Source organism: Petaurus breviceps, unplaced genomic scaffold (assembly GCF_028583685.1).
Source record: "Petaurus breviceps papuanus isolate PSGF00001 unplaced genomic scaffold, PetGlider_PUasm1.0 90638, whole genome shotgun sequence".
Taxonomy (NCBI): domain Eukaryota; kingdom Metazoa; phylum Chordata; class Mammalia; order Diprotodontia; family Petauridae; genus Petaurus; species Petaurus breviceps.
The window spans coordinates 7,539,509-7,558,743 of record NW_027187295.1 but is presented as its reverse complement, the minus strand read 5'-3'; the positions used below and the strand labels follow the sequence as shown (position 1 = coordinate 7,558,743).

The window sequence follows — 19,235 nt, the reverse complement described above, 5'->3', positions numbered from 1 at the left end:
AATATGAAGTACACCCTCACACCCAATGGATTGGCAAAAATGATTTTTAAAAAGGAAAATGACAAATGGTAGAAGGACTGTGGAAAAGCAGGTAGGTATATAATATACTTTGGTGGACCCGTGAATGGTCAAACCATTCTGGAAAACAGATTGGAACTAAGCCCAAAAAATTATTAAACTGTGCATATATTTTTGAACCAGTGATAACTGTTTTTAGGTATATACCCCAAAAAAATCAAAAGAAGAAGAAAAAGAATGATATATACAAAAAAAGAAATCTTTATAGCAGCTCTTTTTGTGATGGCAAAGAACTGGAAACTGAGGAGGGTGTCTAAAACTGTTATTGTTCAGCTGTTTTCAGTCATGTATAACTATTCATGACCACATTTGAGATTTTCTTGGCAAAGATACTGGAGTGGTTTGCCATTTCCTTCTCCATCTCATTTTACAGAAAACTGACGTAAACAAGGTTAAGTACTTGCCCAAAGTCACACAGCTAGTAAGTGTCTGAGCCCACATTTGAACTCAGGAAGAAAATTCTTCCTGACTCTAGACCCAGTATTCCATCCACTGTGTCACCTACCTGTCCCTATGCAATTGTGGAATGGTTATACAAATTATGACATATGAATGTGAGAGCGTACTATTATGGTGTTAAAAAAAATGAAGGGGTTGGTTTCACTGAAACCTGGAAGGACTTGTATGAACTGATAAAAAGTGAAGTGAGCAGAACCAGGTGAACAATTTATATAATTATAACAATATTGTAAGAAAAATAACAATGAAAGACTTAACAACTCTGATTCATTTTACAAATATTTTTAAATCCCCAAAACCCTTCAAGGTAAGTACTGCTACTATCATCATTTTCCAAGTGAGGAACTGTGACAAACAGAGGTTGACTTGCCCAGGGTCCCACAACTAGTTAAGTATCCAAAGGCACATCTGAACTCAGGTTTTGTAGAGTCTGAAGCAGAGCTTTAACCACCATACAACCTAGTTGCCCAATGAAACATGCTACTCACCTCCAAACAGAAAGGGGTGGGGCTCAGAGTGAAGATCAGAGTGTACTTTCAAAACAAAACAAAAAACCATGGCTTTTATGGGAATTCTTTGCTTAACAAAACATGTTTCTAATGGTTTTGTCTTCCATACTTCCTCAGTGGTGGGAGGAGAGGAGAAAGGAGAGAGATTTAGTGCTAAAAATAAAAATAAAAAATTTAAAACAGGGTTACTCAACTAACAACTTTCATAATTAGTCCAAGATTTATTAGTATGACCTAATATCGTTTTCACTAATAAAATGCTACAATCTGTGATAAAGTATATTATATAAATGATAGTCCTATATTACATTATTTTGCTTTTGGTATTCATAATTAGCTAAGGTCCATATTATGTCACAAAGTAAGACAGTCTGCTATATGGATTGCACATTTCAATGACTCTTTCGCATTTCATATTCCACTGTGCATGCATAAAATGTATTCTCCTGAAGTATGGCACTACTACAATTGTTTGTAAAGAAATAAAGTTACAAGTTATTTCAATGCATGCAATCTACTCTTAATGGATGTTTTTTCCCCCTTTTTAACACATGTACATTCTAGAAGAGTCTCAATTATTGTTTACCAGATTGCAAACTCTTTAAAGGCAGGCACCATGTTCTTTTTGCTCTTTGTATGTCTCTCAGAACCTATCAGACATATGCTATGGTTGCTGTGGGAATGCCCACAGTGAGTCACAATGACAAGGAGAGGGGTAGATTAGGCAGGAAGCTGCAATACTACAAAATGGGATGGCACAAAAAGGGATATGTTTAGTATGATTTTCACAAATAGATAAATAGAATATACTGAAAAGCAGTATAGTATAATGAATACTGGGCTAATATTGGGTGTGAAAGTCCTTGGTTCAAGTCCTGGCCCTGACACTTAGTACCGTGTTTCCCCGATAATAAGACCTATCCCGAAAATAAGCCCTCCCCTTACTGTGTAAGATCCCTCTAAAATAAGCCCTCCCCCGAAAATAAGCCCTGTTGAGATTGCTACTGTAGTGAAGGTGATCCCCTGCGCTACACGCTACATTACGGTACCCTCTGTATGCACCGCCCTCCCCCCTGGGTGAAACACACGCCGCGCTCCGAGCTGCATCCAATCAGAGCTGCAGCAGTGAGCACGTCATCCTGTTCTTCCCCAGTGATTTGCCTGCTGGCGCCATTGAGAACAGTGCCGCGGAGGAGAGCTGAGGCAGGACAACATAAGCCCTCCCCTGAAAATAAGCCCTCTGGTGTTTTTCTTTCCAAAAAATTAATAAGACAGTGCCTTATTATCGGGGAAACATGGTAGCTATGAGATAAAGGATATGCCATTTAACAAACACATGTATAACTCACACTCACATGCATGTACAAATTAACATGTATACATATTTATACATGTGAATGCATGTATCCAGAAAAATCTATTCCCTAGAACATGGATGTTTATTTTCTGTTGTTGAATCACAATTATTAGCAATGACTACTAGCCCACAGTGCACAGGGAACATAACTTTCCAACCTTGCCTAGGAACCAGAGAGAATTTGTTCCAGTTCTGTCCTGTGCCCTTGGATTTGTACTAAGATTATTGATTTTTTTTCCCACTCAAGGGCATTGTGTATTGCATACAGAGCTGGCCTTGAAGGCAGGAAAACTTGGGTTCATTTGCTGCTTCTGACATATAATAGGGAAAGGCATTTAAACTTCAGTGCTCTAAAGAACTCTTTGTGACTATAAATTGCAAAGGAAATATTAATCTTTTTTAGTAGAGGGAATGTCTTCGTCCATGAGTTGCTTATATCAATGAAATTATATCATCTTACCCTTAATTTTCTTTTTTGGAAACTATAAATAATAGAGAGACAAAATAATAAATATTAAAAGAAGAGTTACAGAAGTTAGGATGGCAACCACTGCCTCACTTCAAGGAAATGGACAAGACAGAATGCTGAGGACTAGTATAAAGACCTGGGTTCCATATAGGTTTTTGTCACTGATCTATCATACCACCTTGAAGAGCAGATGTGATTTGTTGTTGATGTTCTTATTCAGTCGTGTCTAACTTTTCCTGACCCCATTTGGGGTTTCCTTGGCAAAGATACTGGAATGGTTTTTCAATTCCTTCTTCAGCTAATTTTACAGATGAGGAAAATGAGGCAAACAGGGTTAACTGATTTGCCCAGGGTCACACAGCTAATAAGTGTCTGAGGCCTAATTTAAATTCAGGAAAAGAGTCTTCCTGACTCTAGGCCTGACACTTTATCCACTGTGCCACCTAGATGCCCTAATGTTCCAGACTCTGTCTCCATCCCTACACTATGCTACCCAGCTGCCTATACCAAACACATAAATGAAATGTGTGTACATAGCCCTTCTGTTGAAATTAATACTTTCATTCCAATCAACTTAACAATGTACCTGGCCATATTTAAAATGTATAATGAATTCTAATCCATTCAATAAATTTAGCATTTTTCTGATTGTTTTTAATTCATGATTGGAGAGAGTTTTGGAAAGAGAATTTTCTTGAAATAAGAAAGAAACAATGATGGATAATGTGAAACACCAGACCTAAGGGCTAAGATTAAGAGAACTGTGATTATTAAATCAAAAGAAGCAATAGTTTATGACAATGTAATAACACTCGTGTCCATATTAGCAAATTCCACTTAAGAAAGAACAAGAGAAATTGGGTTCCCATTGACCCATAAGAGATATAGATTAAATAAAAGGAAGGATTTTCTTAGATGCTAGAAGTTGTTGCAGAGGGAATTTGTTGATTTTTCTCCCTTTGGTATTGTTAAAAATAGCAAAGCGTTTCAGCTGCCTGGGATGGTTATGTTGGCCTAAATGAATGATGAAAGGAAAGAAACACACTCTACTTTGAGAAAATAGGTATACTCCTATTTATCCCATGATCCTGAAAGTTAATTTAAATACTTTAAAGTAATATTTTAGCACAACATTTTTTCTAATTCTGTTAATCCCCAAAAGCATACTATAAAAAGTTCAAATATATCCTTTCAAATTCATGAATTAAAACTTCAGGTAGTCATAATTTTAACAGTATTTAGACTAAAGGGTTTTTTTTTTCTCTCATGTCTGTGGGATATATGGAGAGGAGGTGAAAACAAATGATAAGAATGGAATTTTAAGGGTTTTAAGTTTACTTATTACAGCTAGTAACTTTATCAGTAAAACATGGAGGAGTTGAACTGAATAATAAAGTTCTATGATTTTATGATTCTATGAAAATAAATTTTCATTTTTAGAAAGAGAAACTTTGGTAGGGCTACTGACTTAAGATGTAGCAGTAACAACTTTCCACAGTTCACTAAATAAAGAAAAACAGTTCTCTAACTAGTTAACCTGCTCGCCTCCATCATGGACATTCCCTTCCTCCCCACCCTGAATGAAATGGAATTCATTCAGTCTTTCCTCCTTCTTCCACTTAAGAGATATTATGAATGTCTTGGTGCTTAACTTTATGGACATCTTGAGACAAATTCTAAAATGTACTTATTTTGCCAATTGATAATTTGGAGTTTCTAATGAATATAATACAACAAATACAAATAAATACAGCAATAAATACTATTGAAATAGTATTTATTTAATAAATAAATAATACTATTAAATACTCTTCCTTTAAGAAGGACTTCATTATTAACTGGTGCTGAAAACACTACTGGCTGGCTAAGATACTTTACATTCAGCATAAAGAAATTTCAGTTGTCTCACAAAAAGAGCAGAAAATGTATATATGAATTAACTTGTGACACTCAGAAACACACAAAATCCAAGAAAGTAATTAATAGTAAAACTCAAGGACTTAAGTGTCCAGACGTAAGTATCCAAAGTTTAGACAACAAATAAGAAAAACACAAGGTTCTAATGAAAGGGTGCAAATTTGAACTTGTAAGTTCATATAGTGAGAAGAAGTTTATGACTAGATCATATCCATGGACAAATTTACATCATTCAACAGAAAGTGGTTAAGTAAATGGGGCTGAGGAGAAGCTAGCAGCCTTAGTAGCCTTGTACATTAAGAAGCTTTACTCAACTCCCAGAACCAGAATAGGGGTAGGGCACACCTGATGGATAATATTTGAGTAAAAGTTGAGAGGGAAAAACTTATTTTTAGATCACCTGGACATAAGGAAGAAATAAAATTAAAATTTGAGAAGCAGATCTTAAGGTAGGTTAAGAGGTATGATGTAGCAATGGATTTTCTATAATCATGCCCCACACCTAAAACTAACCCATTCCTCACCTCTACTTAGAATCCCTGGCTTCCTTCATAGGTCAGGTCAAACACCACCCCAACATGAAACCTTTTCGAACCTATATCCCCAAGCTGCTAGTATTTTTCTCCTGAAATTAGCTTGTATTTAGTTTATATATTTTAAATATATTCATATATGTGTTTGCTTTAGAGGGCAATTTTTTTCATCTTCATATTGCCAGCATCTAGTATATAAAATAAATGTCTGTTTATTTTTCATTTTGTTTCTCAGGGAAAACTGTTAAATACACAAAACTTCATGACTAACTTCAACTCTAAGCCAGCTGCTGTACTAGTTGTTATTGTAGAGGTTAAATCACTTGATTAAGTCACAAATTTTGGAAAATATAAATAAAATAAATAGATCAAACTTTGCTAATTCTTAGTTTCTTGACAAGCCAAGTTTTATTTTTTCTTTACATAAAAAAAAACAAACCTTTGTCAGAATGTGAATATTACAATGTACCATTTAGTGGCCCTGTTCTAGGACTTACTGATACTCATTCAACGATCCAGTTCTTCTAAGGTGACCTCTGGATACTAATTCTGATCATGTCTGTATAAAAAGCAGGAGCCCTGGAATGTCCATGACCTTGGAATTCACTTTATCTTCCTGAAACTCAAGGTTCCCCACCTATAAAATGAGAGGACTGGGATAAATGGTCTTGTAGGTTCTTCCTACATACTGATCTCTGATATAATAATTACAAGAATATTTTAACTACTTCCACTACCTTGAAAAAACACAAAAAATGCTGGTTTACATAATTCAAATTGCTGCAAGAAGCCTATTCTCAGAATACTCTTGGACACTTTCCAACTGTACAAACAAAACAAAACAAAAACCACCTAGAACCACCATACCATCCCAGGATAAACACAAGGCCTTGAGCTAATAAGAAAAAAAAAAAAGGCAAGAAAAGTAATGAATTGGGAACCAGGAGCTTGAGTTTTACCATTATCTTGTCATATGGCCTGAATAAAATTACTTAACCTCTTAGGGTTTCCATTTCCCTATATGTTAAATCAAATGGCTAACTAAATAACTCCTCAGGTCCTTTCCATATGTAACATTGGATGATTTTTCAAATCATTTTTGACTTAGTTCCCTAATTACTAAGGCAACACAAACAAGTCAAAAAAAAAAAAACCTGTTTTAATATCATGACCGTCAACTTTTCTGTGTGTATGTGTGTGTGCCTGTGTGTGTCTGTGTCTGTCTGTGTTATGGACCTCTTTGATGAACTGGTGAAAGTTATGAATCCCTTTTCAGAAAATGTCTGCTTCCTACATTCATAGTGAAAGAATACTAAATTTCAGAGATAGATTAGAGAAAATACAGATGTAATTTTTTTCTCCATGTTCAAAGACCCCCTGATATGTATCTACAGACCCATTAGGTTTCCAGAGTTTCTAGATTAAGAACCCCTGATTTATATGGTGTTCCCTAATGTTAAAAGAGTATCCTGTCCCAATTGTCCTGATTTTACAAGGGAGTTTAACTGAGAAGAAATTTGAAAGACTTCCCGTGGAGTGACAAAGGTTTTTCCTAGGTGTATGTGACATTTATGATATGATTTTATTTTGAAAAGCCAATTTTTATCCTTTCAGCTTCTTTCACCCTTTACCTCTTCTCTAAGAGACTGAAGAGGAAAAAAATAAAGACTAAATCAAAAAAAATTGATTAAAAACAAAAGATCAAAGTCTATTAACTGACTGCAATAAAAGAAAAAAATGGAAACTCAGGTCAGACATGCTTTTCTATACCTGTCAGATTGTAATATTAGATACTCATGTGGTTATGATCATCACAGATGACACAAACCTATGTCTCTGCATGATCAGTAAGTCTCCTCTAATGCTAGATAGCCAAAGATTTGATAAGAGTTGAATTAAGGCTCCTACTGCTGCCAGTTTCCTGATGGTCAATTCATCTCCTTTGTCACCGGGCTAAAAAGCACAAAGTTGTTAGCTCTAAATGGGTCACGGCATTTGAATCCCCAAACTCAGCACCAAGGCTTATGATTTGCGGCAATCAAGGAAAGAGAACAGACTGCTGTTCTTGTGTGCTACTTGCCACAGTTATCTTGGCTAACCCAAAATTGGTATTTGATATTTAAAAGTTTAATAAAATAAAAAGGAAAAGAGAGGAAATATAAGAACTAAATAAAGAGTCTTGTCCTTAAATCAATCCTACAAAAGCCCCTACCTATATGAGACATTGTCCAAAATGTAAATTACAATAAAAAAAGCTCTTTTGGTCAAGAAACATATTCTTCTGGGGATACAATCTATAAAAAGGTAACTATATACATGATAATTTGAAGGAGGGAGGTATTAACTAGAGGCAGGAGAAAAAGTTCCCATTATCAGCTCATACATGAACTGAGCCCTTAAGGAAGCTAGAGGTTCTAGTAGGTAGAAGTGAGAAAGTAGTGAGTCCCAGACATGAAAGTCAGCCTATACAAAGGCATGAGAATGGGAAGAGGGTAAGGGAAGGAATCTTGATTTCTGAGAACCACAAGTAGACAAGTTTGGCTGTAATATAGAATATATGGCAAAAAAGTAATGTGAAAGGGGCGGCCAGGTGGCTCAGCGAGACGGGATGACCTGGGATCGAATCTGGGCTCAGATACTTAGCACCATGCCCAGAAATAACTGGCCGTGTAACCTTGAGCAAGTTACTTAACCCCAATTGCTTAAAAAAAAAAAGTAATGTGAAATAATCCTAGAAAGGTATCTTGAGAGTTGGACTAATGGTGGGCTTTGAAATGGCAAGCAGGGAAGCTTTATGTTTTATCTTATAGCCATTAGGGCCACTGAAGGCTCATGAGCAGCAGAATGAGATGATCAGATTGATTATTCAGGGAGATTATTTTGGCAGTTGTATAGAAGGAATACACAAAATGAAAAACTGAAGATACGAATCCATTTAAGTGAAAAGTGATGAAAGTGTGAACTAAGGTTGTGAAAATGTGAGTGTAAAGAAGAGATCACTAAATCATACATTGGGGGCTGGAAGATGAGAAAACTGAGATGTTAAGTAATTTGCCCAAGGGACCAGATTTGAGCGATGTCGTGGAGGTAAAATCACCAAGGCAAGAATCTGTAATTGATTAAATATGTGAGTGTGGGAAAATTCAAGGACAGCAAGGTTGCTAATGCGGGTGAACAAGAACAGTGGTGCCTTCAACAGAAACTGAGAGGTTTGCAGTGGGAAAAACTTTCTTTTTCTTTGGGGAGTGAAGAAGGATGAGTTCCATTTGGGATGTGCTCAGTTTGACATGTATATGAGACATCCATTTAGGAGATAGGTAACAAGGAGTTAGTGATGTGGGACTAAAATTCAGATGAGGAAGACCAGGGCTGGATTTACTGATCTGGAGTTCTTCTACATAGAAATGACTGAACTCATGGAATCTGATGGGACTACCAAGACTGGAGAGCATAAAGAGAGAAGAAAAGAGGGCTCAGGAAACACCCAGAATTGGAATAAATATACATATGCACGTATACATATGTATACATATGTGTGTATGTGCGTACACGTATAGGTGTTCGTGTATATATACATATATGTGTTCATGTGTACCTACATATACATACATATATACATACATACATACATACATACATACATATATACAGAGGGCTATACTAGGCCCTCTTTTCTGCTCTCTTTATACCCTCCACTCTTGGTGGTCGTGTCAGATGCCATGAGTTCAATCATTTCTATGTAGAAGAATTCTATCTCTACAAATGTTTAACTAGCTCTCTAGAAAAATAAACACCTACACACTTTGAAGTTTAAGATGCATTATTAACATTTTCTCCATAACTTTCATAAGTCTAGAAATAAATACAACAAATGAAGTCCAGATTTGTAGCATATGTTGATTTCTGAGGTGTAAATGCTCACACTGAAAATTTGACAATCAGCTCTCAAAAAACAGTTAAAGTTAACTCCAAACAACCCTAGAATGAGACATGGCTCCAGGAAAAGAGACTGAATGGGAGCAATCAGGGAGGTAACAAAAGAACCATGATATAGTAGAGTCATGAAAACCTAGAGAGGAGAGTATGTCAGGGAGAGGGGAAAAGACAAGTACTGAGTCTCTCTAAATTGGAAATCCTTACACATAGAAAAGAAATAAAATATAAAAAGTCAATTTTATTGCTGGAGATGTTTATATTAAACTGCTGAACCTATTTTAAATTGAGAGAAAAATGTTGTCCACTTTATTTTAAGAGATAACTAGATACAGAATTGTGTTTGAACTTTTCCCAGGGAAGGGCTTTTGGTGCAATGAATCTTCTCAAAAAGAGCTCCATGAATGAGAGTACTGGACATTTAAATGAATTTTAAAAATATTTTTATATTTATTACACTAAAAACCTCAAAATTTTATTTTTACTTAGGGTGCTTTGACATACTCTATATTACCTATGGGGGAAGGGAAAAGGGTAATCATTTTGAAAATATGAAAGATGTTAATATAATTATCATTCTAATCTCATTTCCACTAACATCTTTAAAATCTTCTTGCCCCTTATCCCCTTTCTCATTTTCTTTCCTTGACACTGTGTTCGAATGGCTTACGGAGAGGGAAAAAAAAATTAAATGTCTCTTCTCATGAATCTATTAGACCAGAAGAATAAGATTTACATTTTCTAAACAATCATGGGCCTTTTTTTCTCCCAAAAGAATCAACACCAAAGAATTATTATTAACTTCTTCAGCATCTTCGATTATATTTTATAGCCACATGTATAAAACCCTGAGATAAAGCTGATTCATTTCACCAGAGATCATTTCCCCTAACCTTAAGATATAGAAACCATAGGGCCTCTGGAGTAGCTTTTATGTACAATCATGTACCCAGGCATGTACTCATTCATATACACAAACTTATAAACTTTTTTTTTTTCTGGACTGCTTTTCTAGTTCTGAATTTATGAAATAAATGGAGGTCATTCTTATGTCACCAACCTCACAGCATTTCAAAGAAAACTGTACTACTCTAATTGACTAGTTTTTCACCAGTTAAATTTAGAAATAGTTTCATTTGGAAGATCCTCAAAATTGATAGAAATTATTATAACAAAAAATGAGTAGCATGCTAAGGGCAATGAAGAAACACACGGTAGGTGTGAGAAGGATAAAATCTATGGCCAATAAAGCAATTATAAAGAAGAAGAGGAGGAAAGGATGTCACCAAGTAACCATAGGGTAGGAAATGAAGAGAGATAGAAGATAGTGTAATGGCAAGCACAGAAGTAGTTCATACCTTGATTCAGCTATTGAATTAACACCTTATTTCAGTTCATGGTTTTTTTTTGAGCTTCCTATCAAGTCTGTTAAGAAACAGAACCTGTGAGCCCCACAGCTTGTGAACCCTAGGACTCATGAACTCCTGCAACAGGAAGGGGAGGAGCTAATGACCATGTATAAGGAGAGTTCCCAGGCTAGAGATAGCAGAACTGAGAAGAGGACGCTTGTAGTGGCAGAGCCAAGAAGAAGAAAATGTGTGGCATCCCAGCACTCTGTCTGCTCTGTTTGTGTTGATGTTCATTTGTGATACTTTGTACAGAAGCCCTGGGAACTTACTGGAAGCCCTGAAAGAGGATTTTTGGTTATATGTTTATAGAAGTCCTGGAGGAGGGTTTTGGAGGTCCTGGGAATTTACTGATGATTTATGCTGACCTCTTAGACCTTGTTTATGGGTCTGTGTTGATTTCTATGTTGATGATTTGTGTTGAGTTCTCAGACCTTGTTGGCAGGTCTGAGTTGATTTCACAGGCAGATAGTGAATTGATGATGGTGCTGGCAATGTGTATGAATATTATTGTGGCTCTGTCAAGCTTTGTCTCCCCAGAAACAGGAACTATGAAGGACTTGAGGTGGACTGGACACTTCAATATGGAATGGGAACTGGACAAGGAGCTGGACAAGGAACTAGGAGTTGCCTGCCTTTGAACCCAGGTGACAGCTGGAGCTGGGACCATGGAAGAGGAACCATGGAAGCTGAGAGCCAGCCTAGAGTCAAGCTGAAAGAAGACTTTACTTTGATACTGGCTGAGAAGAATGTGATTTACTGTGACCTAGGTGTGGAGAACTTTAACATTTTTATTTTGTGATTGAATTAAGGATTTTGTGATTGACTAAATGAATGTGCTTTGTTTAAAACTATGTGACCACTTTGGTGAAAATTATGTGGCCATTTTAGTGATAAGTTGTTGACTTGTGACATGGTGAATGGTGTATTTTGATTTTCTGTGATAAATTGTAACATTGTGAATGCAGTATTTTGATTTTTCTATGAATGTTTTGCTCTGATTTGTTATTGAATAAATAGAGAGTTTGCTATGCTATGTCATAAGAACCTTGAAAGCTGTTCACAGCAGCAGTCCTCTGGTGTGCTTGGCTTTAGAGATAGATACAACCAAGTGCTCCAATGGCATTTTGTGATGTTAGAAGAAAGTGAAAAAGGACTACAGCAGATTGGATAGACCCCTTACAGTGAATTTGGGGGGGGGAGGGTCAGGTACAAGTGTAATATGGATGAGCAGGAAAAAGAAAGAAATTCTTGAACTGATGAGCTAAAAAATTAATGAGTACATCCTACCTTCATAAAATTATAACAGTGAAATATAATCTTGCATTTCTATTACAATCCTTCAATAATTTAGAATAAAATTCATCCTATTTTTTAACCCAAGAAGGAATTACTTTTAAAATCCCCTTAGAAGGTAGCTACATAGTCTCTAGAGCCATATTAGCTCCAAGGAATTCATTTACTGCATATCCCAGAAGGACTTTATTACATTGTCTTTTGGCAGATAAAGCTAATTCACATCTTCCAAGAAAAAAAAATATCACCTAAAATCATTCTTCCTTTCTATAATACAGAAAAACTATGCCAACACGAAAGTCCTTGCCTTTCTTTTTTTTTTTTTTGGCCTTTTGGAGGGTAATTGGGGTTAAGTGACTTGCCCAAGGTTTCAAGGCTAGTTTGTATGTGTGGGTGTGGGTGTGGGTGGGTGTGGGTGTGTGTTAAGTGTCTGAGGCCGGGTCCTCCTGACTCTAGGCCAGTACTTTATTCACTGCACCACCTACATGCCCAAGTCCTTGTCTTTCTAAACATGCAATAAACATGCAAACATATCCAAAACTGTACCTCTTGGGAAAGTCTAATAATATCCTAGGGGATTACTCTAGTTTCTAAATACCTTTAATTTAATTAAATTATATTCATATAATTAAATGGTATCCATATATAGATGTAGAATATAACCTCCAGGAAAAGGTCTTTAAAAACCATTTAGGTTCCCATTTGTTTGGGGGGGTAGATGTGACTATGGATTCTTAAAGGCTATACCAGAGCATGAGGTCTGGTAAACCCTATGAAAGCAGCAAGAATTCAAATACAGTCCTCATAATGGACTGATTCATATCTTGCTGGTGTACATCTGTAATAGCAAACACCCTAGCACACCCAGGATGGCCTGCTAGCACAGGTTCATTAATCAGCTTTGCTAAAGGGAAGACAGCTTTTAAAGGGCATCAACAATCTTACTTTAATTACATTCACTAGTTCAGGGGAAAGGTCAGCACCCTGAAGGTGGAGAAAATACCAACAGAGAAATTAGTGCAGAGATTCTGATTCAATTCAGATTGTCTGAATAAAGTAATACAACTGCCTACATACATACCACCAGATTGGGAGAGCACAAACCTCTGAAGAGTAGGGGGCTCTTAACAAATGGTTACTCAGAGTCCCTTCCAGCGAATCAAAAGGTCCTTCTTATAAGCAAACCCCCAAAGTAAAATACCAACCTCCCAGTATATAGTTTTCAACTAATAGGCACAGAGACAGAAGGCACCACAACACTCATGACTCAGTACCTAATTGGTTTAGTACCAAAAGGTGTGAAAACCTTTCTAGCAAGCTTCCCCCTAAGCAAGCTCCTTAGGCAAGTTCCTCCCCCAATGGGCCATATGTGACTCAGGATGTGTCACAGCTGTGATTGAAATACCTATATACCTTTAGACCTGGGAACACAGCTCATATTCAAAGGGAAAAGGGGACACATCGTCATATAGGTCTATTAATGGACAGGGAAAATCTTCCTATTCCATTAACATTAAAATATCACACGAAAAAGATTTCTGTCAAAGAGCCAGCTTCTGAAGAGATGGCCAGCTCCTGTAGAGAGACTAACAGCAGATAAGCCACAGGCAAATGAAGATTTGTGCCCATACTGACTCCTGAAAGAGGCAAAAATAAAATGGTTCTCAGTTCTGTGTACCTCCATTTACTTCCTCAGGGACAGTAGCTGAAAGGCTAAAAAGGAGAAGAGGGTTCTAAGAATCATTCAGTTCTTAAGTTACCTGCAAAAATGAATTCAACTGTTAATACTTGAAACGTGGGGTGGCCAGGTAGCTCAGCGAGTAAGAGCACCGGCCCTAGTGTCGGGATGACCTGGGGATTGAACCTGGGCTCAAACACTTAGCACCCACCCAGAAACACCTAGCCATGTAACCTTGAGCAAGTTACTTAACACCAATTGCTTAAAAAAAATATACTGGAAACGTGAGAAAGCTTTGTCCACTGACCATACTACAGAAAAAAAGACATTTCAGTAATAGTATCAGAAAATAAAAAGATGGTTCTCGGGATCTCAGAGAGGTAGTTAGTCATTTGGTTGGTCATTTCATAGGACAATTGATCAAAAATGAGATAATGTGTATAAAGTTTTCTGTAAACCTTAAAGCAGTATATTAATGGCAGATATTATGACTATCATCATCTCTCCTTGAACAACTTATGATGAATGTAAACAAAAAGACCTCTAGATTATAGGCTAGCATCTTGGGCAAAGGATGATGTAAAGAAATTTCACAAACTTGAAAAAAAATCAAACTGAATCACCATTATCTTAATATTCAGTGATTTCAATATGAAGATAGCCACAAGAGAAGCTGGTAAAAATATATATATATCAGAAAATATAGTTCAAGATTAAGAGTCTGGGGCTTCTAATGCTTCATGAAAAATGGAGCAACCAACAAGCAATAATTAAACATTCACTATGAGTATAGTACTTTGCAAACACAGGATATAGAAAGGCAAAAAAAAAGCTTCATGTAGAAGATGGTGCATAAACCCAATCTTCCGGGAAATTAGGGATTCTAAGAGGAAGAAGTAAGGCTAGACATGGGAGATAGCTACCACAAAGACATGGAAATGGAATGGAATGTCATGAGGAACAGTACAGTTCTAGTGAGCGCATCAAGTGGGGTAATGGGTAATAAGGCTAGATAAGTAGGTCGGGGATAGGTTGTAAAGATCTTTAAATGACATAACAAGACATTTATATTTCTTCCTAAAAGTGAAAATGAACTAATGGGATTTATTGAGTAGAAGGATAACATGACCCAAGCATCAAGAAAATCACTCTCTCAGCTGCATAGAGGATGGAACAGAGAAGGAAGATGTTTGAAGAATGGAAACCAATTAGGGTAAGAATTGTGTGAGTAGGGAGAAGGGGATAGATTAAAGAAATGTTGTGGAGATAGTAACAGCAAAAGCTGGCAACTGCTTGGCTGTATGAAATGAGTGAGTGAGAATCAAGGTTGTGAACCTGGGGAACTGGAATACAGGAGAGCCCTTAAATGTAATGGGGAAGTTCAGAAGAGGAGTAGATTTAGGAAGAAAGAAAATGAGTTTTGTTTTGAACATGGTGAGCTAGATATATCTTTAGGACATCTAGTTATAAGTGTCCAATGGACAATTAGTGATACAGGACTGAAGTTCAGGAGAGGTACAAGCCTAATATATAGATTTGGTAGTCATCTGCATAGAAATGATAACTGAATCCATGGGAGCTGATGAAATCACCAAGTGAGCAGGTACAGAAAGGGGACTTAAGTCAGAACCTTGGCATACAATCAGAGTTAGGGCAAATGATATAGATGATGATACAACAAAGGAAACTGAGTAGTCAGAGAGGAGAAGAACCAAGGATCACAAAACCTCATAGAAGAGATGGTATCCAAGAGTAAAAGATAACCAATGGTGTCAAAGGCTACAGAAAGGTAAAAAATTATATGGATTGAGAAGACTTTACATTTTGAAAGGAAGAAAACATTAGCAATTTGGTAGTTTTGGAGATACCAGTTTCAGTTGAGTGATAATTTTAGGAGGCAGATTTCAAAGGGATGAAAAGTGAGTGAGAGTAAGTATAGGCATAAAATTAAAGTATTGTCCCCCCACCCCCCACCCCAGCTGACAAGGAAAGGGATAAGAGCCAGAGGGAACTAGTAAGACAGGAATGATAAATTCTAATGAGGGAGTATTAAGGAGCCATCAGGATAGGAATCAGTAAATTCAAAGATTAAAGATTAAGGAGAGGGGCGGCTAGGTGGTGCAGTGAATAGAGCACTGGCCCTGGAGTCAGGAGGACCTGAGTTCAAATCCCACCTCAGATACTTAACAGTTACTAGCTGTGTGACCTTGGGCAAATCACTTAATCCCAATTGCCCCTACAGAAAGAAAAAAAAAGATTAAGGAGAAAGTAGAGATAATTGTGGGTATAATCTGCTGAGAAAAACTTGTAAGAAATAGAATGAAAGCACAATGGCATTCTTGACAAGGATAAGGAACATGTCTTCATTAGATACTAGAGTGAAGGAAACAATGGAGATGATGCCAAGGGGTTATAAATTACAGAGAAGGGAAGAAAAGGGAGTTTAGAGCTAATAAGTCATTCTGGCTATAGTGAGTATAACACTCAGGCTCTCCATTTGTTATTCCCAATCTAGTTTAGCTACACAATCATTTTGAGTGTCAAGCTATGTCCATCTCAGGTCACCTATGTCTTCATTTATATCCTTCATTTATATCCTTCATACAGTGCTTCAAGATTTGCAAAGAACTAGGGAAATATCTCCTTTTTTGCCACATAAGAACCCTTGGAAGTGGGTGCTATTATTATCTACTTTTTATAGATGATGGAATAGAGGCAAGGAAGGTTAAATGGCTTGCTTAGGGTCACATAGCTAAGTAAATGTCTGAGGCTGGATTTGAATTCAAGTATTCCTGACTCAAGGTGCAGTGCTCTAGTCACAAGCAACATTTGCATGCTATAGCCTACCTATAGTGGGTTTCTCCAGTGCTATAGTATCTGGGACACTTTCAATTTTGATACTCCTTTGATTATAGTATTCTAGGATTCAAAGGGATGTCAAATCACTAGGAAAACAATTTATTCATTTTTAACAGGTTTTTGTGGCAAAGAATAATTTGAGATCATCAAAGTGCCATTCTTTTTACCCATCATAATTCAACTATTCTTCTTTCTCCTTTTCAATTCTGAGCTCAGCCCTTCAGCTACAGAGGTTGTCCAAGATAAATGCACTAAGGGAACTACTTGAAATATTTTCTTATTTAACTGCTTATACTCTGGGTGACATATATACTTCATCTACTGCTTAAACTGTCAATGGAGTTTGCTACCCCCATGAAACAGTGAGTTCTTAATCATGAGAAACCTTTAAATGGAGTCTCAATGACCTTTTGTTGGAGGAATTAAGATAAGGTTCATGATTACTATGGTTGGATTGCTTACAAGATGAAGATACATTCAAGTGATGACAATCCATGGTTCAAAACATATCAGATCTCAGAGAAGATATACACACACATACAGTTGATCCTCATTATTTGCAACTCAGTATTTACAAATTCACCACCTCATTAGAAATTTTTTGTAATCCCAATTTCAATATTCATAGTGCTTTCGTGGTCATTTGTGGACATGTGCAGAGCAATAAGAAACTTGAAATGCCTACATACATATGTTCCCAGTTCAAGTTGAACAAGGTAGTGCTCTGCCTTCTTGTTTCAGATCTCAGGTCATAAATAAGCAACCTTTTTGTAGTCTATTTAGTGCCATCTTTTTTCATACTTTTGTGCTTCTTTTTGGTTGGTTTAGTTATTTACAATAGCCCCCAAATGTATTACTAAAGTGCTGTCAGTGCTCCTTAGCACAATAAGTCTATGATGTGCTTTACAGAGAAAATACATGTGTTGGATAAGGTTCTTTCAGGCATAAGTTATAGCACTATTGGCTGTGAATTCAATGTAAATGAATCAATGTGGTTCATCACAAAAAAGGATGAGGAAATTTGCCAATCTGGACAAAGCTGCTCCAGGATGTGCTCAAGTAAATATTGTGACTTAACCTAACATTGTATTTTCCCCAGGAGCAATGGCTCATTATTCACTGATTTGAGTTCCTGGAAATTTTATATAGGGTAAGTACTGCTAATGACAAGAATCACCTATATATTTATGTATCTTTGTACACACACACACACACACACACACTTTATATAAAAGATCATGTGTTTTTACCTTTCATAAAAGACATTTGAAATACAGACATATTATAACCTTTAAAGGATTATTTTAAAGGTCATTTAATATTCTAAAAATGTTTTTTGAACCATTAACTTGAATCTTCACTGATTAGATACCAGTATATTTTATTATCTGTTAGACTACAGTGAGATTCATGCAATAGGATGAAACATGACAAATTATAATATCATAGGATTTAGAACTCAGAGGAACTTTAGAGACCAAATCTTCCCCACTACACCAAAGATCTATTAGTTTGAGTACTCTCTCCAACCACATTGATTATACTCCCTCCCTCCACAATTTACCAGATGATCTTTTTAGAATTGCCATGGCAGAAAGCTGGTAGTGTGAGCCTCCAAACCTAGGTAGGTTGGTGCCGGGACAACAGTCCATTACTGAAGTCATAGTTAAAGCCTTTTTAGTGAGGGTTGAGTCCACCAAAGCTTCTGATCTACTGGTATAGCCTTTGAGAAGTCAGAATGATTTTCACACCTCAATGAAATATAGTTTAGAATGTTTTCCACATTTTCCACATTTTCATCTAAAAAAAAGATATAACATCATCTTCCAGAGATGGAAAGTTCCTTTTCATATATAATAGAGTTAGGTCCTCCAGGACACTTGTTAAACCTTTGATAGCTAATTCTTTAATATTCAGTCTTTATAGCTAAATTTCCCGAAACATCATTGCAGGAAATCATTTCCTTGTTTTTCTCATCTTTCCCTTAGTTACTGCCAAATTAAGCTCTAAAAACCACACAAATTATGCGGTTTTTCCCCTGAAGATTATTAAGCTGTTATGCTTCAGAATATGTACCTTCTGGCTAGTACTAGACTAATAAATCATAAAAATGACTTTAGAAATAGTTACACAGATGTGGTCAATATGACCATTAAGAACCATATTCATTCATGCCACTTTCCAGTTAAAAACTCAAGAAAAAATTAAGCTAAAAGTATGCGTGTATTAAAGTATGCTTTTATTTATAGCAACATAAAATTACTTAGCTACATAAAATAGTGTTGTAAACATCCCAACATAATTTAAAATACATACACTCACCCATGAATGCATAGACATTCTCTCTATATATTATATATGTATATAATATATATTATGTACATATATGCATCTATTTTATATATATATGTGTGTGTGTGTGGATTATATATGATATATTACCAGGGCTTAAATCATTCAAATCCAGGGGGAAAAAAACTACACTTTAACTCTCTGAAGAACAAAAGAGCAACAGTATACTGCCACTACCCAGGATTTAGATAATTCTTCTTTCCAAAGTGCTAAAAATGTTTATTTGAAAATTTAGATATTCTTAAAGAAATCATTATCACTTGAAGGTAGAATTACTGATATTCCACTTCCAATCTATAACTTTGGGTAGCTCCAAAACAACTCTTAGTTAAATTCTTTCTTAAAAAATTTAATTAAAAATTTTTTAACGTAATTTAGCATTCAATTCT

At 36.2% G+C, this 19,235-nt stretch overlaps 1 protein-coding gene across 10 annotated transcripts in view; it reads right to left on the bottom strand.

Annotated features, from left to right (window-relative positions):
* GULP1 (GULP PTB domain containing engulfment adaptor 1) overlaps nucleotides 1–19,235 on the bottom strand; it is a 418,555-nt gene that overhangs the window by 240,131 nt on the left and 159,189 nt on the right. Inside the window, exon 3 of one of the 10 annotated variants that reach the window (XM_069064526.1) lies at nucleotides 5,820–5,959. The exons of the other annotated variants lie outside the window; for them this stretch is intronic. The gene's annotated coding sequence lies outside the window, so the exon portion shown is untranslated. The remainder of the gene's footprint in view (nucleotides 1–5,819; nucleotides 5,960–19,235) is intronic. 10 annotated transcript variants of the gene reach the window in all.